The sequence below is a fragment of the Cydia pomonella genome, chromosome 16, assembly GCF_033807575.1.
Source record: "Cydia pomonella isolate Wapato2018A chromosome 16, ilCydPomo1, whole genome shotgun sequence".
Lineage (NCBI taxonomy): Eukaryota > Metazoa > Arthropoda > Insecta > Lepidoptera > Tortricidae > Cydia > Cydia pomonella.
Window position 1 is genome coordinate 11,005,466 of NC_084718.1, and position 25,819 is coordinate 11,031,284.

The 25,819-nt window shown below is 38.1% G+C and overlaps 1 protein-coding gene across 2 annotated transcripts in view; it reads left to right on the forward strand.

Annotated features, from left to right (window-relative positions):
- The first annotated feature begins 2,067 nt into the window (after positions 1-2,067).
- Positions 2,068-25,819, forward strand: part of LOC133526720 (synaptotagmin-15-like) — a 105,534-nt gene continuing 81,782 nt past the window's right edge. Inside the window, exon 1 of one of the 2 annotated variants that reach the window (XM_061863441.1) lies at positions 2,068-3,076. The gene's annotated coding sequence lies outside the window, so the exon portion shown is untranslated. The remainder of the gene's footprint in view (positions 3,077-25,819) is intronic. The other variant, XM_061863442.1, reaches the window with a different exon arrangement.

The following is a 25,819-nucleotide window of genomic DNA, read 5'->3' on the forward strand; positions in this document are numbered from 1 at the left end:
TGTACCATTATATGAAATATACCTAGGTACTTTACATACAAAAAACCCTTGTTTCGACTGTCGAATACTCTCCAGAGGATTAAAACGGACCAAAAGGCTCACAAAAAGGTTAATTTGAAAGATTAATCTCCTGATAAATGAGAAGGGCGCAAATTCGGAAAGGTCCCTCACAATAAAACGGGCTAAAATCATTTTTTGTGTCACTTTTTGCATTAATGAAGAAATGTCCGTTTTATAAGAAAAAAAAAAATCTAAGTAATATCGTCAACAAAGTGGTAAAATAAAATAAGAAACTCTTGTATGCCCCTCCTGTTCAGATGGAAGGGTAAATCTACGGAACCCTACACTGAGCATGACATTTTCTTGGCAGGTTTTTATATTATTAAGAATGACCGAGGTTTTATTTAATTCTTTGTCGTGAGGCAGTTCATTTACATTTGTGGGTTGTACATACGTACAATTGTACTTTTTTTTTTTTATATTATAGGACATTATTACATAAATTGACTAAGTCCCACAGTAAGCTCAATAAGGCTTGTGTTGAGGGTACTTAGACAACGATACATATAATATATAAATATTTATAAATACTTAAATACATAGAAAACACCCATGACTCAGGAACAAATATCCATGCTCATCACACGAATAAATGCCCTTACCAGGATTTGAACCCGGGACCATCAGCTTCGTAGGCAGGGTCACTACCCATTAGGCCAAACCGGTCGTCAAAATTTGTACTCGTAATTACATTATGTACTTAAGACTTTATGTTTTGCTTTTCTATTTTTCTTTTCGTTTTAAATATCCATGTACAAAACATATTTAAAATTATTATACAGGTGATTTTTACAAAAGGTAGGTACATAATCAATGACAAAAGTCAACCAACTATGTAGTTTTATAGATATTCAAAATACGCGCTTTTAAATGTCACACGAACAAATCGGCCTTTCACTGTTCCGAAACATGTTATTTGCATAAGGTACATCTACCAATTCCTTCACCGATCCGATAACATACTTTAAAATAACCCAAAATCGCTACCCTACCTACCCTTTCATTTTTTTTCAACTTTCCAATATTTAATGATGCAAAACTTGCTTCTATATATTGTTTGCTTGTGTATATATATCATTCAGTTATGTACCTGCCCATTGGCCCAAGTCGTAGATTAATCTCATTTCTCGAAATATGAGTTTTCTTTTTTTACTAAGATACTAAATTAATGTTCAACGAAATGACTAAAATAATAATTACAGGAGGTATCATATTATTTGTTTTATTTTATCACGAGTACGAGAAAAAGATGCCTTTTATTAAATAAAATGTTGGTATCTCCTTGGATTTCACGGGCCTATAAATCCCGGTCTTTTGATAGGCTTGCGTGGGGATATAGATCCAACACGTAGAGGCCCCTTGGAGAGCTTTAATGTCATGTAGAACGCCTGCTGGAACCTGTTCACAGGCGCAACAATAGACACCCATGAACCGGTCGCAGCAGGCATTGGGACTATTGTAGTAAAAATGAACAGTATAACGGTTTATGGATTGAAGTTTAAGAGGACAATGAGACTGGGTTATTGCAAAGACGTCCGGACACCTGCCATAACAATGTTTCCGCTAGTTATCGAGGCAGGCGGTGACTCGCCGCCCACTAGATGGGCCCCTGAAAATGCCGTCGTGAAGACGACCAGGAGCAACACCGGTGTGAGCGGCTCAGGGGTGTCGCGAGGTGTACGCCGCTTTCTACCCAGTGGCTGATAACAGCCACTGTGCCAACTCGCGTCTTATGCAAGTTTTCACTTCCACCCCTGGAGCATTTAGCTCTAACGACTCCTCTCTGGACGGCCAATGAAGGCAAGCCAGAGCTGAGAGTCCTGCGGGTCCCCTTGGGGTCCACTCCGACCGACGAAGACACGCCGGAGACGAAGACCCTGACCGACTCTCGGGAGTACTCGGGTCCGTGGGGTCGTTACACCCCAACAGCTCGCCACAAGCTGCCCTGCGGATAAAAAAAATGTTGGTTATTATTACGCATGGCTTATGACTGTGTAGGTATGTTTAATGTAAATAATTATATAAGTTCGAACCTAATTAAGTCAGAAAAAAGTTTCTTAAAACGAGTCTGAAATTTCGCTTGAGGCTTAATTTATTAACCGAGTTTGAGATTTTTATTTTATCGATTAAGTTTATAATTACGCTCGCGAGGTTTAATGCTCACAGATCCACTAGTTTTAATTTTGTTGTAATTTATGTTATTAGCTTAAACGAAATAAATGACATATATAAAGGAAAAAATGACCAAAACCTCCTCCTCCTAAGCCCAGGGCTGGAATCGTAACAGCGTTCCCCGGCTAATTTATTTTAAAGAAGAGTGGGTTTTCGAATCCTGCTTTCTCTCTTGTTATTGGGTCCTTTTTTGACAAATTGTGATTTGCTCCAATTAAAAAAAAAAACTATAATATTGAACTCGCCCACAGAGATAAGCCCGAAAATATTTCAATTTTGCATCTATAGCAAAAAATCCACCTCGTTACGTCATCGTCACCCGATAAAAGTTAACTCTGCATGTCCTTAATCGTATCCTACCTATAAAGGCCAACTGACGCAGGCTACACCCACGTAAAGGCAACTTAATACATTCCGATCGTAAACGCATAATTTGGTTTACCGAAATCCTATTTCAAACCCTTAAACCACAAAAGGATGATTTTCGCCGATGCCGCTACCTAATTAGAAAATATTTCGCGCGCCATTTGTAAAAGGTTTGGTTTGTTTTAACATTTAAATATCTGTACGTGCACCAACTTTTGGCGGTTGGAACATGCGCAGTAGCTCTCGTCAGCAAGTTTGGCCGTGGGCTTCATTTAGTTGCTTCGCGGTACCTAGAGGTGCCGTGCGCGGTCGCAGATTGTCGGTAAAAGTCCGAGCGTCTTTTTTCCCAAGTATACCCACCGAGTGCTATATGTAAGCATATATGGAAAAGTAGTAAAGCATGTATATGTGTGTTTAGAGAGCTGAAACTCTATTTCCCCTCAAAGCTAGGTGTGTGCCTGTGATTCTATCGCGCGAGGTAAGTTCCTGTCCTACCTGTAGATTCTTTTAACTGCTGCGTTTATTGTTGGAAGTTCCTTGCATGGAAAAACTTCCGTTATGTATGTGTAATTTCCAGAAGTGTTCTCTTCAGTGGAAAATATGCCTATATATGTAACTTTCACTGTACTGGAAGATTTTGCTCGTAAATGTCATGCGTTTTCAGGAAGCAATATTTGATGGCAAACAAACTTAAATAAACAAGGAAAAAATGTATAATTGTTCTCTGTAGCGTTACAACCTTCACGACAGCTTTCTGCTTCTGTTCGATAAATCACGTATTTATCACTGGCGCTTCAGTTATGGGAAATTACCACATTGCGGGAGGTTGAGTTTGATCGGGAGGATTATTATTAATAGACAAGATTATTAAGGTAGATAGCAATATTATAATTTAATTCCAACTGAAAATGCCCCGAGGAGCTTTATTTCGTCGGTATCCTTTTTATCTGAAATTTTATAAACGAAGCAACTATTATAATTATTTACGATTTTATAAAAAGACAAAGAACTCTTGTGTTTATTTTACTATAACGGCATATTTTTTCACGTATACGTAACGTCCGTTATTTTAGGTATTTTTTTTATTTATTTTTTCCACATACTTAGGTAAGTACCTAAGTACTCGGCGTATATAACGTCATTACATTCGACGTAAATAAATTTATCACGAAGAGTTATTAATATGTAGTAACATGTGTAAAAACTCTACAAAAATCGTGCCTCTTAATTGACAGCTATTGTAAATTACAATAACACGATCCCATATAGATCGTGTAATTCACGATGACGCGTACCTTGAATCGTATTGTCATGTTATTAAAGGTTAGATTTGACAAATCTGCGCGTCATCGTGGATGGCACGAACTATACATCATACCTGAAACTTGATGTTTGATAAATTCATACGGCGCCGTATAGCGCTATCTGAATCGGCTATAAAGCACCTCTTTGTAAACCTGTTGCGATCCACTAGGCGGGTTCTCTCTTCGTAGGTGCTTTTCACTACATAGCTCGTAGCGCGTAGGTCGCGCTGGCAGTGAATATTAAAATATAACAATTTACAGTCTAAAAATTTGCCACATGGTTTAAGGCGTTGTTGGCGTACATGTGTAGCTAAAGTCAAATATTGGCCGGTGAGTAAGGTTGTCAGAGCTCAACGAGGTTGCGGAGTATTAGGGCCGGCAACACGCATGTAACTCCTCTGAAGTTGCAGGCGTACATAGGCTACGGAGACTGCTTACCATCAGGCGCGCCGTATGCTTGTTTGCCATCGACGTATTAAAAAAATGTACCCTCCCACATTACATTTAACGCTTCCATAAATATTGCAATATCCAAGAAATCTATATAAATTGACTTGGCTGATTGTTCTTTAGCCATTTGATTAGATGCCGGCGTTTAATAAACAGTCCAGGCGTCTAATTACCTGGGTAATTTAAGCAAATGGCTGTGACACATACACCTCATAATACCTATAATAGCATTTGCATATCGAGTTTCTATTACTCGTACCAGGGACCGTAGCACGGTCGCATTTTTATCATTTGTCACCATGCCTGTCACGTTCTAACAAGTATGTAAGTGCGAAAGTGACAGGCGATAAAAATGGAACCATGCTGCCAACGCAGCAATGCACACATTCTGAGACGATGTACCTATCGTTAAATTTATAAATACATAAGGTTCCAAAAAATCGATCCACCGTGTGAAAATATAGTAACTTAATAATCGTAATCAGGTTTAACATTTCTAAACAGTCCACCGGTGATTGTGCGTACCTGCCATAACGTCATAGGGAGACCGGGTATGGTTGTCTCAGAGGTAGGTTGTCACAGTTGCAGATGCATAAAGGGAACTTGCTATCTAAATAGCAGCTACATGAATTTTCCATTTTAGGCGACCTTTAACAACACAGAAATAGAACATCTAGACGTGTAAAAATACCAACAACCAGCTCGTATATTGTCATGTACCTATTCTCAAGCAAGGCAAACCAGACCGACAGTGTATCTCTAAATGTCCGTGTTAGATATTTGGATATTTTTTTTTGATATTTGATTTGGAAGTTCGGAGTAATAGTTTTTCCATCTAGTCTGGATTTCTCTGTTTGACGTGAGTAAACGGTTGTTTTCGTCTTTTATGTATTTGACGGTTTTAGTATCCTTGGAGTTATCATATTTGCGTTTGGCTATTTGAAATATCTCTCGTTCGTTAGCTATTGTTTCGAGGAGGAATTCCTAGTTGCGATTTTTCCATACAAACGCTCTCGACTGATTCCTCCCTGGATTTTTAACCTAGAGCAGTGATTTTTTCAAATAAGATCAATATCATCAATATCTGTGCCGCTATGTTTTGCTTTTTTGGATTGTTTTATTTTGAAGAAAGATACAGCGCCTCGAAAATCGCAAAAACGGCTAAATTGAATTGGCTGTAAAAAAAGGCACAGTATACAAATATGACAAAAAATATCCAAAATATCAAAACATAGCGGCATAGATTATTTCTTCCTCTTGCAATTTCCAAAATTTCATAATGATTAGTTGCGTTTTGGAGGAGGAAACAGTCGAGAGCGAAACCTCGATTTTTGAGTTTTTTGCGAGTGAATTTCGGTCCGAGCTGCAGTTGTCCTTATCGCACGAATTGGAGGCGGAGACAGTTTCTAAATATACGTACACAGAAGGAATAGTGATGGGCATAACATCCTTATTAGGGATTGCAGAACCGGTACTGTTTTAAAGAACCGGGATTTCCCGGTACTTTCGGAACTGGTCTAATTATTTCATTATTTTAAATAAAACGACAGCATTTTGCGATTTGACCACCTTTCGTATTATAATTTAATAATCACATTTATTTTTTATTACGTAGTAGGCAATTTTTTTTAGAAATATAGTATTTTACATTGCTCACACTTGTGCGTCACAAGTAAAAGATAACTACTTTGATGTTTGCCACTAGATAGCAAATTTAATGAAATTACATTGACGAGGGGATTTATATATAAGTATCGCAGTCGTATTGTATAACCCGCCGTATTACATTACGGCTAGCCGATATCAAAATAAGGGCCATTTTGAAATGCGGCGGTTCAACGATTAAGGTATGTTGGGTAAATACCGGATGCGGGTGAAGAACGTAGGACATTCATTTTCCCTCCTAATTTGGCTTTATTTTTTAATGTTGGCAACATTTTGTAAGACGCCATTTCATTGCGCCTCGACTGTCAGTGTCCCCGCGTCGCTCAGGGAGTCGGGCTTGTGCTATGTGCAATCACAGAGAGCAAGGTAAATTTCGCGAATTCTTCCTTCTATCCGATCTTCGCTCTGTAATTTATTTTGCGTATTGTGATGAAACTGTGTTTGTTTTTGTAATTGTGTTAACAGACCTAGCACTGCTGTAGACCGATATCCGATCTTGACCCTTCCAGGAAAGATCGGACCAGAAACAATCAGATCTTTACCTATTTAAAAAACAGCAGTGATTATCAAACTTTAAATTTTCTTCAATTTACCTACTGACCTTAATTATCACATTTATTGTTTTCTTGATCACACTTTCGTACCATTATTTTTATCCAGTACCACTACCAGCGCGACGGTTACTGACAATGTATTTTTTTAAATTTCTGCAACCCAAAGGTTGCCTTTTAGCGATAAGACCGCATGTTGTTTACCTGTGCTTATGGGTTTTAAATTTTCTTTTGTATTGTTTTCTTTTATTGAAGTGTGCAATAAAGAGTATTTATATTGTATAGGGATGATGATACATGTTGAAATTTATAACAAAATCGAGTAAAATAAATGAGCAATTTTTCGCAATAAAGTACCTACACATACGGATGCATATGTAGATGTGCACGCATACATACATAGCTAGTTTCGGATACAAAATATAGATAGGGCTTCGAAATTAGTTTCCTTAAAATGCTTCAAGAGGGCTCAGGGACCTTGACCTTTTTAAAGAACTACTTACTCTTTTTGATTTCTAAGTTTGATTCTTATTTTTTTGGCGACCTTCATTAAAAATTACTGGGCACGATTATTTTTTATTTTGATTTTTGTCCCTCCTGCTTAAGTACTTAATATCTTCCAGTACATTCCATTCAATAAACAATACGAGTACATGTACACTTTCCCTAAACCTGTACAGTTCACGAAATCTTAAATTGTCAAAACTTCGCAACGTATCTATTATTTTAGTGGTTTTTTTTTATTACTTCGGGTAAACCTTACAATAAGAGGTTTCTTAGCACATTGTTTACTTATCAAATTGCCTTATGACATAGGTATCAAAGTTTGAGAGCCACAATTTTATGAATTTTTGTATCAGGGTTAAGATCGGATACAAAAGGGTAGACACCGGACCTATTTCTTTGTGATACCTTATTCTCTTTCCATTAGAAGCAACTTTTTTTCACCATCCAATGTTCTCCCTTGATGGCAAAACACTCGTTACCCTAAAAAAAAGTATGTCTCATCTTTACACAGGTACAAAACTAAAACCGTTCTATATTGAAGATTACCAAAATTCAGGCCGAATCTACGGTTATTATTTAACGATTCGCTACGTACTTCAAGAATCTGTCGCGTGTTGAGATCTCGAAAAAACATTTTTTCACGAGTTCTCTCAATTAGTCCCAAAATTGTCCGGCATTATCCCAACATACTTTACCCAGATTGTCATTGCGATACGTTCTTCAATAAGGCGGCCCAAGTTTAGCCCCATCGTACTACAAGTTAAATAGATTGTAGTTTAACCATAGGTATATTTCTGTGGCCCTAGTGAAAAAGGGTACAAGTCTCTGGCAGCGCAGGTGTAAAGGGGTGTAAGTTCCACGTAACACTTATGCCCTTATACACCTAAACTGCCAGAGACTTGTACCCTTTTTCACTAGGGCCACAGATTTATACCTACTTACAAAATTTCACAACACACCATGATCACTCCCAACTTACTGATACGGATAGGTACAGTCAAGTGTAAAAATATGGGTGTACACATCTTACTCAAAAATATGTCCCATAGCATCTTATTCCAGTGTAATAAGAGCGTAGTACCATATTTATGAGACGATTCTTTCGATACATATTTTTGCACTTGACTGTACGACGACAACCGAAGCTGAGACATCATTCTTTTTTGCAGTTTTTACCTATATGGTAATTAATATCAATCAATCAATCATTTATTATTTCGTCATCATAGGTGTAAAATACATTTAGTACAGGTGATAGGGTGTTTGGTATTAGGGTGTAATAGATACAGTAAGTATAATATAAAAATGAAAAACAATATTACGTGGTAACAACAAAAACAACTTGCGTCGGGCAGCGCAGAATAAATTCCGTCTGGCTCGCGGGCGATGTCGACGGAACGGCGCACAATGAGCGAGCGCACGAGTCTCGCGTCTGTGTGCGCGCACTCACACTTAGATAGCTCCGGCTCCCGCCCACCGCAGCGCGACAGAAACATAGCTTAAAAAATTCGAGATTTGAAAAGTTGCTCAGCTAGGAATTGCTCTTAAGCCTGGGCCACAGTTCGATTTGCAGCATTTTTTGCCTCTTTATATGATTCTAGGTCTTGGTCTTCCTTGCCATTTCTTAAAGTGAGCTTTCTTATATTCAATCTTCTCTATGACCTAGTCAACCCACCATTTGATGTCTTTTTCACTGTTTATGGGGCCTTTTGGTCGCAATATGAGTTCAGTGATTTTTTTGTAGCAGTTCTTTGGCTCATAGTTTTAGAGCTAAACAAAGACACGACGAAAAAGCTGATTTTTTTTTCTTTGATAAAATTAATTGAGATACTTATCTAAACACTAAACCGTAATAAGAGTCTCGGGCACCATTATTCTGTTTTTCATGAACAAAACCGTTAATAAATTGTGATACAATCGCAATCAATTTTAATAGCTTAACATCTTGCTAACCAAAATAAAGAAATACATAGAATTTCGAAAACTTGATTTCGAATATTCGCTTTTAATCTTAGAACGTTAATTCATTTAAGGGTTTCTCATCTAGAAAGAGGAAGACAAGTGTCCACCTATGCGACTATCAATACCCCTTTCCTCAATAACACGTAGGTAAAGTTTACAATTATTTTCTTGATTCTGTAAAACTAACCAACTTCTAAATTAAAACAATTAAAAGATGCTTATCTTATTATTATTATTTATAAGAGCCCACAATGTCTCACCCCGCCACGCAAAGGCCTCCCCCCTCTTTTTGGGTTCGTCTCGGGTTAGTGCAAATTTTTGCCAGTATTTCAAAAAGGAGTCGAAGTTATCCCGCCACCCGCCATCACTGACGAGGTTTGCCAGCGCCTTAGTTCGACTCGTCGGGCTCCCAATCCGTGGTTATCTTGCCCCCAACTAACCTGTCTACACTATTATTGTCGAAATATTTGGTTAAAAATTAAACCTTTCGCGAGAGAGAGACAAGACCAGTGTAACTTGTGTCGAATCGTTGGAAAAACTGTTAACAAATTAAATTCACGACAGACCCGTTCAAATTATGATTTAACTAGCGACCCGCCGGGTTTCGCACGGGTAGAATCTTAAATTATAAACCTAAACCTTCATCAAGAATCACTCTGTTGATAGGTGAAAACTGCATGAAAATCCGTTCAGTAGTTTCTGAATTACTTAATCGCGAACATACAGGCATACAGACTGACCCAGATGAGGCGGGAAACTTTAATTTATAATAAGGTATTGAGATAGTGATACATCCTTGATTAAAGCCCTTAAATCGGTTTTTTTTTTGTTATTAGTCTAATATTTAACGTAGTTATTTAATGCTGTTTGTCGCTACAAGTCCCTGATGACCCAAACCTAAACACACCACTATGCCCGCCTATATAACGACAGTGCAAGACCTCTCCCAACTGCGTCCCCAAAATGACGGCCACCAGACCACCCCACCAGTCGGTGGGGAAGCGACCCGCAACAGCCGCCGCAGCCATTGTGCGGTAGCGGCCCCTCATACCCCCCTGACGGGGGGTATCGACAGATCACTCAAGTCAAGTCTCCCAACTTATTCTCTCAGCGCGCGCGCTTGTGCGACACGGCGCGCAGTAGTACGCGAAGCACGGCCGTCGTGAATGCTGCTCGCACTGTTAGTGCTTGAGAAAGGAGACCTAGCTCCCCGAAACATGTCGCGCGAGTGACTAAATACACGTGAGTTTAAACGGTTTAGGTTAATATTTAACGTTTTATACATTTCGTTTTTGAAAGATTTTTATAACGTCTCGTCTATGTCACGTTCCTGCAAGTCATTTATTGTATTATTGTAGTCGTTATCGATGTAACCTCAAATGTTGTTGTCTAAACTTAGGTATGAAGCTACTTACTTCAAAGGTGGTCTGATATAACTTTGGTCAGAGTCGACTAATGTGTACCTACCTACTTCTAATTTACATAGTAGTTAGTGGTGTCTTGTATAATCCATTCAAACGTATATCATCAATCTTAGTGAGTAGAGAAATTCTATATCCTATAAGATTAAAATTGAAATCCTAATGAAATGCAACCCTTGTACCTACCCTATAAGCAGGTTAATGGATTTAGTATGCCCTTGTTAACCTTTACTGTGCGAACTCTGTCGAATAAGCTTACGTTTACGAAAAATAATTTTATTATATTGTGGTTTCAAACATTGAGTAATGATGTTCATTTTATCAGGTTGTCGACATACTCGGAGAGTTTAGTAGGGAGACCGAGGTGAGTTAAAACAAAGGCAGGTTGAAACAACGTAAATTTAGAGATATCCTAAAACTGTTATCGAACTTAATCGGCTAAGTGCGAGTCGGACTGGCGTACGAAAGGTTCCGTACTTCCGTACCATTACAACAGAAATACATAAATATATAATATCGTAGTTCATGATATTCAGCCTGGTGACAGACAGACAGACAGATAGACAGACAGTCGAGTCTTAGTCCTAATTAGCAAGTAATGTCAATCTTTGAAGTAATTGTTCAAAAAAAAATTTGATTAGCAACCAAGCATTGTAAGACGGGTCAGTAGGAAGGCTATTAACAATTAAATAAATATTATCTTGATCTGGTTACATAATAATACTATTTAGTATTTAAGTAAATAATTAAAATCTAAAAAATAACATAAGACTTTAGACCCCACAGTTAAACTGTATTAAACAGTTTAAGCATAATATATTGTAAATAAACTATGTATATGTATATGACTGAACTGAGCTGCTGATCTAAATGAGAGCAGTGCACGATCGCTCGTTGTCGAGACGACTTTGTCCATTGGTGTTCATTTGTAAACAACCTCAAGAGCAAAAATCTGTACACTCCTTTTTTGAAGAACCCCATACTGTAGCCCCTCGAGAAATCCTTACCTTAAATTACTTAAATCAAATTGATTTTATTATCCAAAGTCATATTTATATCGAAAATATTACGGATCGTAAAATACCAACAAACTCGTATTTTGTATCTGCTTCATACCAGCTATTATTAAAATAAAAGAATTCCCTTCTACTTAGCTTGCACTGGCAGGCTTTGCACTTTCATACATTTTTCGGGAGACTCGCCTTTCTGGCTTTTGTGCGTAGTGTGCATTTTACAAAAGAAATATTAATTTTGTACATTTTTTAGTTACTAGTAAAACGATGTTTATGATCCAGGGAGTTAGTAGTGTTTTAGATTCAACATTTGAAGTAAATTAAGAAGTGGATTCATTTAAAATATAACCCTTTAGTTTCCTAAAGTTATATATAATAGGTTATTATAATGCTCGTATTTTAAAGACAGTATTTGGAAGATGTTAGACATGTTTGGAAGGTGAACTATTAATAATCTTAAAAGCATTATGTTAATTATTATCTCTAGGTGGCAATGAGATTACGTTCATTAACTACATTGGATTTGCATGGCTTAACTAGTGATATGTAAATTAGTTACCTTGTCTGTTAATCTATCGTGATGTAATGTATTTACTTACACTCTATTGTGATCAATATATGATGTATCTACCTATATCTGAATATATGAAACATTGCATATGTCATTTGTTATGGATGAAACAAAGAGGGTGACCATAAATGTCGTAAATAAAATAAAAATATTTTTTTAACAGTAAAAAATAAATTAACGTTAATCTCACAAATACTGGTACGAAACAGTTACTGACAACTTACTGAATACGCAGGCTTGATCCTGCTCACATCTCCTGAATCATCCTGTATATGTATTATATTATATTTTACTAATTGTTCTTTTTTTGCACCACCCGTTAACTTCGATTCGTTCGCCATCTCACTATCTGCAGACTCTTATCAAGATTTTTTTTATTATTGTTGGTATCTCCTTGATTACGCGGGCCTATAAATACCGCCGTTTTGATAGACTTGCATGAGGATATGGATCCAACACGTAGAGGTCCCTTGGAGAGCTTTAATGTCATGTAGAACGCCTGCTGGAACCCGTTTACAGACGCAACAATAGATGTACTGGTCGCAACAGGCATTGGGACTATTGTAGAAAAAGTGAACAGTATAACGATATATCGATATAAGTTAAGTTATGACAAACCAATATGAAGTCAAGATGGAGTTTAAGTCCGTATGCGGTAACAAGGCCAATGCCGAACCCAGCGTGACCGCGAACCTGTGTGTACATTACTCAAACCTACCTTTATTTACTTTACGTTCGTTAACCTAAAGCCATAGGTATGGGGTAGTAGAACGTGTTTGAATGGATATCAATACATAACTACAGTTCAACACTAAATCGTATTAACAGAGCATCATTAATGCGCGTCAAATGATGGTCCCTATGACATCCTTCAAGTCTTTTTGGTTGGGCTCAATTTAAAAAATAAATTTTGACAGTCAAAATTTAAATTTCTAAATAAATTGGTGCTTAACTTCCAACAATAGTCTAAAAACTTTTTACGTCAAATCTACTCCAAGTAAAATGAACTGTCTATTGACATATATCTAAGGACGGCCCGTACGGGCACTAAGAATGGTGCAAGTTCAGTAATGTCATTCAGGAATCCGAGCCAATCGTGCAGTCTAACGCAACTAGTTGCGATTGCGACCAATCGCGTGGGTGATGGGAACTCATCAACCAATCGTATAGTGGTGTTAGACGGCACGATTGGCTCTAATTCCTATGCGTCACACCGTTGTACTGGCCCCATTATTATTGCCCATCCTTAGATATATGATAATGATTAGATTAGATTTGATTATTTTATTTCATGATATAAATTTCAATACAAATTTTCCTGAGCCAAAATTATAATAATTCATTCACATCACGATCGTCAAAGACTAGAAATTCCATAAAAACCATCAAATAATATAATATTTTATCTCCTAAAAAGGATCCTCAGGGTACATAACAAAATAAATTAAAAATGTATATATTGTAATTTCTTAAATTAGTAAAATAATTGATAACAACAATATGTCAGTTACATATTTATATTGTCTCACACAAACATGATCACCTCAAACAAGTATCTACTGAAAATAATGGCTCATGATCCCCGTGAAACAAAAATGTCCCCGCATGAGTGTCTACTATTCACTCCGACGACCGTGCGCAGTGCTCGCTTCTGTATTATCAGCACTCTTTTGGAATCAGTGGAGTTACCCCAAATTAGAGTGCCATAAGACATCAGTGAAAATGCGCAAAATATTCCTGGCGCAGCATGTCGTCTGAGATTAAAAGTTTCATTATTTTCAACGCAAACACCGCACTCAACCTATTGCAGAGCTTATCAATATGGGTCTTCCAATTTAATTGAATATCAAGTGTGAATCCTAAAAAACGACATTCATCGCACATGGGCATAGGGAGGTTTCTAATACACGGTGGCATTTTATTGAGACTTTGACTTGAAAATAACATAATATTTGACTTGGTGACGTTTAAGAGCAACCCATTTACTGAGAACCAATGCTGCAGCTGCCTACATGCTTCATTAATTTTCCCAAACAGCTGTTCAAAGGTAGGAGCGCTAACTCTGACGGTTGTGTCATCAGCAATGGAACTGTTATAGGAATCATCATTTGACGCAAGAGATATAAGTACTATAAGTACCTACAAGTGATGAGTAAACTCATTGTTTTGAACGGGACCAACTATTGTTTTAAATATAGCATACCTATCATAGATAATATTAACAGAATGTATGCTGTCTCTGAATATAACATCCATAAGCTACAATCCCGCATATCATCAAAATTTGATTTGACATTTAATATCCGTACCTATGCTTGTTAACAATTGTCGTAGTAGAAAAAAATCCAATTATATGTAAATAAGGAGGAAGAAAACGATTTATGTAAAAACCTGAAAACTTAATTTTGCCCCAAGTAAATAAGTCAATAATCCATGTTGTAAACCGGTAAGCTTCTCCGAGCCTTAACCTTAACGTGCGGAAACTGATTAGCAGAATTTCTAACTCAAGTTATTATAGGATCTAGTAAATTTAATATATCTATACCAAATTGTTTTGGCGAAACTTTAAGGGCTGAAAAGGCAAGAACCTCAAGAAGCAATTTAATCAAAGTTCTACTTACATTAATTAATTACATTTACATCCAAAATCCTTGAAACACCGTATTTTCGCGCAATAGTAAACTATAAAACGTGAGATTTGAATATATTAAGTTAATATTATAAACATTATTTTAAACGGGACAGTCACGTAGGTATTATTAATTAAATCGATCCTCAAAAAATGGATCGAAATATTTCGAGCGTTCATTCGTCTTAGTTATACTTAATCAATGTCATATAGGTACAATTATTTTAATAATAATAATAAATAAATAAATATTACAGGACATTATTACACAAATTGACTAAGTAAGCTCAATAAGGCTTGAGTTGTAGGCACTTAGATAACGATATATACAGGATGATTCAGGAGACGTGAGCAGGATCAAGCCTGCATATTCGGTAAATTATCAGGAACTGTTTTGTACCAGTATTTGTGAGATTAACGTTAATTTAATTTTTACTGTTCAAAAAAAAAGAGTTTTATTTTATTTACGATATTTATGGTCACCCTCTTTGTTTTATCCAAAATAAGTGACAAATTGAATGTCATCGAAGTCTGGTTACTTTTATAAAATCGTATCTCACTCAAGTGTGACATTTTATTTTCTTCATAATCAAAGTGCTGTCATAACGGTTAAAGAGGTTTTATCTTTGTTAATTAAGTGTTGTAGGGTGTCCATGATTGTAAATAATCAAATTTGTCCTTAAGAAAAAGTTAAATAACAGATAAAAAGCGTGATTGTTTTACTTAAATATGATGGTGAACGATTCATTAACATTTACTGATTGTGTAGGCTTAGTCACCCCATGAATCACCCTGTATAATATATAAATATTTATAAATACATAGAAAACACCCATGACTCAGGAACAAATATCCGTGCTCATCACACCAATAAATGCCCTTACCAGGATTTGAACCCGGCACCATCGGCTTCATAGGCAGGGTCACTATCCACTAGGCCAGACAGGTCGTCACTTTTATTATTTTACGTATAAAAAAGATATTTTCCAGATAGGTAGCGTAAAAAATCCGTGCAAGAGGGAAGCATAGAGGAATGAGATGAAGGCGCCTCCAGCGCACGTAACTGCAATAAATTCGGTAGGAAGTAGGAACTTGTATTTATGCAACAGGCATTTGAAACTTCGAACGCGCTGTACCTATAGGACTTGGATGCTTCACAAGTTGTAGTGAGGTTACTGAGCTGAGCGTAGTAAAGGCTTGTTTGGACTACTCGAGTAGCGAGTCGTACTCTAGTCGAATAGCGAGTATTTTAGTTACTAAAATCAAATAACTGAACAAAAAACGTTCGCACTACTGAGTGAGTTACAAGTGAGTAGGCAGTGTTTTAAAATAAAAAGCTGGTTCGCATAACAGTAATGTAGTCATGTAGTGAGTATTTAGTTACTTAACGTGTCTCAACACCAAACATTTATTCGAGTAGATTAGTAGGTAAAAATAGGGTTACTCGCCAAAAATAGAATATAATGGATCCACTCGACTAAACCACTAACAAACTAGATACTCGCTGGCTAGTCGGTTCCCTAACATAAGTATTCCCTTTTCTATACAACTAGTGTGGCTACTGTTGTAGATTTACAATAACAATATGTAGGTAGATCTTAATGTTAGATATATTCATATGTGGGTAGCGGAAATAAATCAGTGTTTGACCAAGCATCTTGTCTTTTACTACATGGTGGCAGCGGTAAATTAATTAAAAAGCGTAATCGCTGTGATAAGTGTAAAATTAGTTAAATAACCGTGTGTCAGTGTGTAAGTTGTGTGTAAAATGGAGCACGCTCGTCCTCCGCCAGAATTAAATGTCGAGGGTTGCGCGGCGGCGCGCGCCGACGCATGGAAAAAATGGTGGAAGCAATTCGCGGTGTTTCTGAAGGCTTCCGGAGTGAGCAAGGAGGCAAAGGATGTGCAAGCGAGCTTGCTGGTCAACCTCATCGGGCCCGAAGGATATGAGATCTTTTCAACTTTCACGTATCAGAAAGATGAAAGTGCCGAGGATATTGATTGTGTTAAGCGGAAGTTCGACGAGCATTTCGGTACAAAAGTCAACATTACAATGGCACGATTTAAGTTTTTTACACGCGCCCAGAATGCAGGTGAAACTATCAATCAATATGTGACGGCGCTAAAAGTACTCAGTCAAGTATGCGAGTTTGATACTTTGGAGGATGGGCTTATACGGGATCGAGTGGTTTGTGGCATTTCTAGTAACGTAGTAAGGGACCGTCTACTTAGAGCGGACGGATTGACACTCGCTAAGGCGGTACAGATATGCGAGGCGCACGAAATGTCTACAGAAGAGAGTCGACAGATTGAGCGGGCACAGGCTTCGACGTCATCAGCTGTCCAGGTGGACGCGGTCGGGCGCGCTCGCGGGGCGCGCGGGCGCCGGGGCCGCGGCCGGCGCGGCGGGCGCAGCGGCCGGCCGGGCGCGCGCGACCAGCGATGCTCGCGCTGCGGAAGCTCCTTCTGCGACCAGGCGGCTAACTGTCCGGCGGTCAACGCGGTGTGCTATGTATGTGAAACGCGCGGACATTACGCTAGAGTGTGCCCTAAGCGGAAAGTAGATCGTGTGGACTATATGTCGATCACGGAGGATGACTATTACACCGAAACATCGGAGGATGATGACCTTTATGTGAATGTGTTATATGTTCGCTCGCTGAAGGATAAGTTGGATTTTAAAGGTAAAGACAAGGTTTCGGAATGGATTGAACCTTTATATTTTAAAGGTAAGCCGATCAATTTTAAATTGGATTGTGGGGCGGTTTTGAATGTTTTAAACGAATCTGACTATATATCTATGGGTTTGAGAATTCAGGATTTAGTTCCATTCCGTAAACGAGTCTTTTCATACACAAATAATACAGTGCCAATAATTGGGGAGTGTAAATTGTACTTTGACTTCAAAGGAAGTAAATATAAATTAAAATTTGTAGTCACGAGCATGCACGTTCAGAATATTTTAGGTTTGAAAAGTTGTGTCAAATTGGGATTGATTAAACGTATAGATACTATAGATATTTTGAACGTGGATGAGTATAAGGATTTGTTTAAAGGCTTAGGTGAATTACCGGGCACACATGAAATTGTAGTGGATCCGAATGTGCCACCGGTAATTTGCCCGGTACGTAGAATACCGTTAGGTATGAAAGATAAATTGCGTGATGAAATTGCTAGAATGGAAAAGTTAGGTGTGGTGCGGAAAGTAAGTCATCCTACTCCATGGGTCAACGCTATAGTTGTGGCCGCTAAGAAAAACGGGGACATCCGAGTATGCTTGGACCCATTGCATTTGAACCGGGCGGTACGGCGCGCGCACTTCGTGCTGCCGACGGTGAGCGAGCTGGCGGCTCGCCTGCGCGGCGCGCGCTACTTTAGCGTGCTTGACGCACGTTGCGGGTTCTGGATGCTCAAGCTTAGCGACGCTAGTGCTGACCTCTGCACGTTCAACACACCATTTGGTAGGTACCAATTTTTAAGGCTCCCCTATGGAATCAGCTGTGCACCAGAGATGTTCCACGCGCAGGTAAGACAACATTTAGAGGACTTAGAAGGAACCGATTCGTTTATCGACGACATAATAGTCTGGGGGTCAACTAAAGAAGAGCATGACTGTAGGCTACAAAAATTATTACAGAGAGCAAAAGAGATCGGTATTAGATTTAACAGAGACAAATGTAAATTCGCGGTTACTGAGATAAAATATTTGGGGCACGTGTTTGACCGACAAGGAATGAGACCAGACGATGAGAAAGTGAAAGCCGTCGTGGACATGCCTGATCCGCAAGACAGAAAAGCATTAGAGCGATTTTTAGGTATGGTGAACTATCTTTCTAAGTTTATACCTAACTACTCGGAATCCGTAAAAATATTGAGAGATTTATTGAAAAAAGATGTAAACTGGACATGGGACGAACAACACTCGAAAGTGGTCAAAGTGTTAAAACAAAAAATTTCAAAAGCACCGGTTTTGGCACTGTACAGCGAACGAGAGCCCTTGGTGATTTCAGTTGATGCTAGTGCCGTGGCGCTTGGGTGTGTGGTACTACAAAATGGACGCCCGGTGGAATTTGCATCACGCACACTCACCGATACGCAAACACGATATGCGCAAATTGAGAAGGAGATGCTAGCGATCGTGTTTGCCTGTGAACGGTTTCACCAATATATATTCGGGAGACAGGACGTGACCATCCAAACCGACCACAAACCGCTCGAGGCAATTTTTAAGAAGTCTTTATCGGCTGTACCAGCGCGCCTTCAACGCATGAGACTGCGTTTGCAAAGCTACAGTTTCCAGGTAATGTATACTCCAGGCAAATACATGTATATAGCGGATACACTCTCACGGGCAGCATTATCTGAACTGATGCATGAGCGGATGGCCGACGAGATGGAGGCGCAGGCGTGCTTCGTCTTAAGTCACGTACAATTTAGTGATAAAAAAATGAACATGTTGAGGGAACATGTAGCAAGAGACAACGTAAGTAGGAAGCTAGTACAGTATATTAAGAATGGGTGGCCAAAAAACAAATACGAGATTGATAATGACCTTAGAGTCTTTTGGCCATATAGAGAGTGCATGCAATACGAGGAAGGTATAGTGTTAAAAAACGATAAGGTTTACATTCCAGACTCTTTACGGCGAGAAATGTTAAATCGCATACACGAGGGTCATTTGGGAATCGACCGATGCAAGCGGCGTGCGCGTGACGTCATGTTCTGGCCGGGCATGTCGCGCGACGTGGAAGAGGTGGTGCGCGCGTGCGCGGCGTGCGCGTTGCATGCCCCGCGGCCGCCGCCGGAGCCACTTGTACCACATGATATACCCAACGAGCCGTGGTATAAGGTAGGCTCTGACATTTTTGAGCTTAATAAGAAATATTATTTGATAATAGTCGATTATTTTTCGAACTATATAGAGGTAAACCAGTTGAAGTCAATTAATAGTAATTGTGTAATCGCAGCTATGACGGAACAATTTGCAAGACACGGCTGTCCTATAGAATTGATAACGGATAATGGGCCGGCGTATGCATCGAAAGAATTTAGAAATTTTGTCGAAAGATGGGATATAAATCACATCACGTCTTCTCCAATGTACTCGCAGTCAAATGGAAAAAGCGAACGGGCAATACGTACGGTGAAAAAAATGTTACAAAAGTGTGTTTTATCAGGTCAAGATTATCAGATAGGACTATTAAATTTTAGAACTACACCTAGGGATGGTATAGATTCACCTGCTAAAATATTAATGGGTAGAAATATTCGCACACGTTTGCCAATGTATCTAAAAGGAGACGGGAAAACAAAATATATTCAAAATCATCAGTCCATTCTAAATAAACAGCTGCGACAAAAATGTAGATATGATCAATCAGCTCGAGATCTCCCTCCACTACAAAGTGAAGAAAATGTAGTGGTAGCCGACGGTCATAAACGTGAGTTTATGAAAGTGGTAAGTAAGGCTCCCGAGCCCAGATCTTATATTTTACGGGACCGCCTCGGGCGTGAATATCGGCGTAATCGTCGTCATATCATTCGCCGGCAGAAACCACGCACTCTCACCGACAACGTGCAAGGCGTTGTTGGCCGTGACGTGCCACAGCCGAGCACGAGCACCCGCGACACAGTAGCTGACGTCGTCTCCGCTCCGCCACCAGGGCAAAGTGCGTCCGAGGTAGCCGCGGCTCCACCGCCTCCACCGGCACCTATCTCAGTAAGTGTCCCAACCAATCCAACAGGTGCTAGGCATACTGGGGTGCCCCCTGGCCCTACAACTAGGAGCAAGGCTCGGAAACTAGTGTCTGCAATGCCAGAAATAGATTAAATGTACAACCTTAATACATACCTAGTGTAACAAATTAGTTAAAAAAGAAAAAAAAAAACTAGTCTTTTTTTTTTTCAATGTAAAAAATAGCATTAGGTCAGTACATCTACGGTTAAACTGTAAGTATATATTATTAAAAAAAAAAAAAAAAACAACAGCTAATGGGACAGAACAATAATTTGTTTAACATTATGTCTTAGAATAATATTTTAAGCCGTATGTACAGGTCATTGAATACTCTATCTTTATCATGTAACCGTATAATACGTATGACATTATATTGGCCACGCGTTAAACAAATAACGACATTATTTTACACTGGTTACGCTATAGCCATAGGGACTAATATCGCGCATTTAAAGTTGCATCGGGTATGCAGTATTTATTGACCTACTTTGAACACCATTGCTTCTAAATATGGAAGAGGTATATTTAAAATAATTAGTTAGAAATAGCTCTAGTTATTATTCATATACGTAAACTATAATACGGCTGTTGTTTTTGACGTCAGTAAATTAAGGGTTTGTTTACTTATTTTTCTTTTATGTTTAAAAATATCGGATATAAGAAGAATAGGGACTATTCAAGTAAAAGTTGAGATTATATATCCATATTTTTATGGTTGAAATACATATGTTTTACATACTTGTTAGTCAGTAGGGCATTTATAATTTGTCAAACAAAACTTAGCTACGAGGAGAAAGATGTTGTAGATTTACAATAACAATATGTAGGTAGATCTTAATGTTAGATATATTCATATGTGGGTAGCGGAAATAAATCAGTGTTTGACCAAGCATCTTGTCTTTTACTACAGCTACTTGGTTACTTAGGTTGTAGCGCCACAAAATTAAATTACTAACGTAGTCTGAATTTGCCTTAACGTCATCTATAAATAGCATTCACAACTGTCACGGTCACACAAAGCTGATGTTCGATAAGGAATCACATTGTCTGTCTCTCTGTCTAATAACTGTCACTGTAAAATATTTCCTTAACGAAATGAGAAATGATCGTTCCCGCAATTAGAACACCACGGATCCGCTAGTCATTTTATTAAGGACTAGCAACACGCCCAACTTCGCACGGGTTACACAAAAACTTACTAAATTATACACAAAAACCTTCCCCAAGAATCACTATTGATAGGTACTTAGCTGAAAACCGCATGAAAATCTATTCAGTAGTTTTTGAGTTTATCGCGAACGTACATACAAACAGACAGACGTAGCGGGGACCTTGTTTTATAAGGTATAGGGAAATTGGCAGTGACAGCACCAGCTGCAGTTGCCATCCGAATGTCACCTTAAGTCGCATTACGCCTTTTCTTTCTCGCTCATTGGACTGCGCCTTAACGACTGCTCGGCCGAGCGCGCCCGGACCTGCATGTTGAGTAAACTACCACTGATTACAACATTTTTTTTCTATTTATTTATATTGATTATATACGTTTATACAAAACCCACGTGATTTGGTCATTCAGTCCATGAGGTGCTGTATTTTGTATCTATAGAATTATATCAGCATATGGAATAGACATAGCTGTTAGGTGGTGCTGGAATTGACAGATAGCGGAAGAGATGCTACTCTATAAATAAATTACATGGGAGATTTACTTGGCGTTGACAGCTATATACGAAATTATATACATTATACCGAATTTATATTGAGACATTTCTCTTAAAATAAAAATCTAAATAAGGAGGAATAAAAATTATAGAATGAAGAAAACTTGAACTCAATCAAAGTAACGTCAAAGTATAGATGAGTTTCGACATTTAATTTTGAACTTGTGTCTGTTTTTTGTGCAAAAGCATTAATTTGCTCGAAACAAATTTGTAGAGATAATCTGATTAACTATTATAACGCTTTCTACTTAGGTAATCGACTTTATTTCCATCGACTTTTACTAAAAAATAATTAATCGAATGCGTTGTACCAACATTTGCTTTTACTCACTTTCATTTCATTCACTTTCATTAGGATTTATAGATTTAGATTTAGCATAATTCAGCAAGCAATGTTTACTTTGCTTTAATTCAAATTGTCGCATTTACTGACGCGACGTCACAACCGTCACAAGTGATCACGATGTACGAAATACATTGCCGCTCAAAAATAGTAATAATTATACTCTAGTAATTAAGAATAAATTTAAAAAATATTTTAGGATCGTATCATAGCATTAAAACCTACTTTGAAGTTAGCGATTATATCAAAAATAGAATAGATACTAAACTTATATTTTAACATCTGTATTTTTCAAAACTAAATATTAATTTCATTAAATCAAACAATTGTTACTGTTGTTTATATTTCTACACAGTATTTTTTTCAGCCAATCCATTGAGAATCCTCAACATCTTATCACCGTCGGCCACCGACGATTTTCCTTTCATTTTTACAAAGCTTGACTAAGACAATGGCGATTATGGCGACAATCTCCGGACTGAATCGGATGAAACGTTGGCGTACAGTTCCTTTTTATTGCTTGAATGGGACTTTTTATGGACACAAAAAATTATTTCAAATCAAGTGCTTCCTTTATAGTTCTCGGTTGGATAGATACAGAATACTCTTTATTATACACGTGAATAAAAGAAACAATACAGAATAACAATTCAAGATAGAGGCGAAGAGGCGGTCTTGGTGATTTATCATCCATACTTCTATAGTTATATTATATGATTTTATGGTTATATTTATATAGGTCGACCGGTCTGGCCTAATGAATAGTGACTCTGCCTATGAAGCCGATGGTCCTGGGTTTGGATCCCGGCATTTATTTGTGTTACAAGCACAATATTTGTGTGTTAACTAAATATTTAAGTATTTGCTTATTATACATATATCGTTGTCCGAGTACCCACAACACGAGCGTTGTTGAGCTTACTGTGGCACTTAAGAGCCCTTAATCCTTGGAGCGTTCTCCGATTTCACGAAATAACGCTCGATAGATGGCGTTGGCGCTCGGTACGCGAGCGCCGGCAACGCGACGCGCGTTTCATTGCAGACTAGAATAATCTTGATAGTTTTCAATATAATTTCAAGCAACATTAATTTTAGTGTCATATGATATCATATGGGCACTCTTTATTTTATTGTATATGCACAGTAGTTTTTTTTTATGTACACTACTACTAAGTGTACAGACTACAGAGTGTACTATAACCCTTGCTCTTTATTCTGTCTCTTTCACACCAATGGAAAATGAAGAAGTTACTAAATGACTGCAGGTATAAATAAAGTATATTAGTGCGATAGAGAGACAGATAGTGTTTCGTTGTCGTATCGTAAACGATTGGCATGCTTAGTGCCTAGCCAAAATACCAATCGTTACGATGGAATTATAATGAGTAGATTAGGAGTTCTAGTGACCTACTCCTGACTCCATCATGAGACCCTGGACCTCATCTAGATTGAAGGTGCTCATCAGGGCAACTCTGTTGAGCCCAAACACGATGGAATTATAATGAGTAGATTAGGAGTTCTAGTGACCAACTCCTGACTCCATCATGAGACCCTGGACCTCATCTAGATCGATGGTGTTCGTCAGGGCAAATCTTTTGAGCCCAAACACGATGGGATTATAATTAGTAGATTAGGAGTTCTGGTGACCAACTCCTGACTCCATCATGAGAACTTGGACTTCATCCGGGTCAAAAATAATAATGCAAACCCTAACGTAATTTCAAGTGAAAATGCGTTTTTCAGAAAATCGCAGCCAAATAACACTAGACCTTACTCATAGTGTTGTGTTCCTGCCGGTGAGTAAGGTTGCCAGAGCTCAACGAGGGGCGGGAGGGGGTTAGGGTCGGCAACGCGCATGTAACTCCTCTGGAGTTGCAGGCGTACATATGCGGGCCGTATGCTTGTTTGCCACCGACTTAGTATTAAAAAAAAAGTAACACTGAAAATCCATCAATAAGCGAGTCTGTTAGGCATACTGTAAAAAATGAACTTTTATTAAGATTTTCTAATCGCAGTATATAGCACTTCTCGGAACTCCGTAGCTGATTACGATCGCAACGAATGCCTGACAATCGAGCACAGGTCCGTCCTCTAAGCGCGCTCCGCGCGGACTGAGTGCGGGGCGTCGCTGCTGCGTGATTTATACGTGTTTTAAAAAAATATAAATTTACGGCAATGTAGGTCCCATAGTTACGATTTTTTTTTTATAGGTTAACATAAAGTTACAGTTTGCTATAATATTATTTTTAAAGCAAAATATGCGTACAATTTGCGGAAATAAAATATAATAAAACCCTGTTTTCGCCAAAAAAATGAAGAAAACTCTGAAGGTATTTTATCAGTTTTTTCAAATGAATCTTCGATTGTTAATCATTCCAGCCCCTCGTACGAGATATGTTGAATCAAATTGTAGTCATTCATGTACCAAATGATTCTTGTTTATAGCAAAATTGAGAACCGAAACGCCACATCTCACTGCAAAATTTGGAAAAGACTCCCAAAAAACCTCATTAAAAAAGAGGTTTAAAAGAGAAAATGAAAATTTGAACTGTTGGAGCCCCTAGTTTAGGAAACGATTATTTAAGTACGTTATCAGTTTTTGAATAAATACTAATAGTTACGTCGTAATATTGAATGAAAAAGGAAGCATTTTACAAAATACGCTCGTCTGTAGGAATAAGGACTCTTAAAGAGCTTAAATATCATGTAGAACGCCTGCTGGAACCCGTTCACCGGTGCAACAATAGACACCATGAACCGGTCCCAGCAGGCATTGGGACTATTGTAGAAAAAGTGAACAGTATAAATATAAGTTTGGATGGATGTCTTCGCAAAGACTGGGTTATTGCAAAGACATCCGGGTGGATGTTTTCAATAGTTATCGAGACAGGCGGTGACTAGCTGATAATAGCCACTGTGCTTTTCTTTCACTTCCAATATTAGATTAATTGTTATTTATTTATTATTTATTATAGGTAGATATATTGGAAAACAAGTAATAAGGGAACTAATATCTCTAAATTGTATTTAAAAAGTACAAAATATTGTACATATTATTTTTAAAACTTAGCACATGTTTGTACTCAGAAAGTATAATATGTTAGTTTTTTTAGATTTAGAAAAATAAACTGTTTTGTTAATGTATAAATATTTAGGCAAGCACCATAGATATAAGAAGTAAGAAGATTATAACGAAGCATAATTTTTATGAGTCTCGTTGTCTTCACCACATCACTGAGGGCGTGGCCAGACAAACAACTCACGCGTGATGATTGGAGTAAGAAACCAGAGCGGCGACACTAGAGGGAGGAAAAGTCGATAACGTAACAGCTATCGGTATTTTATAT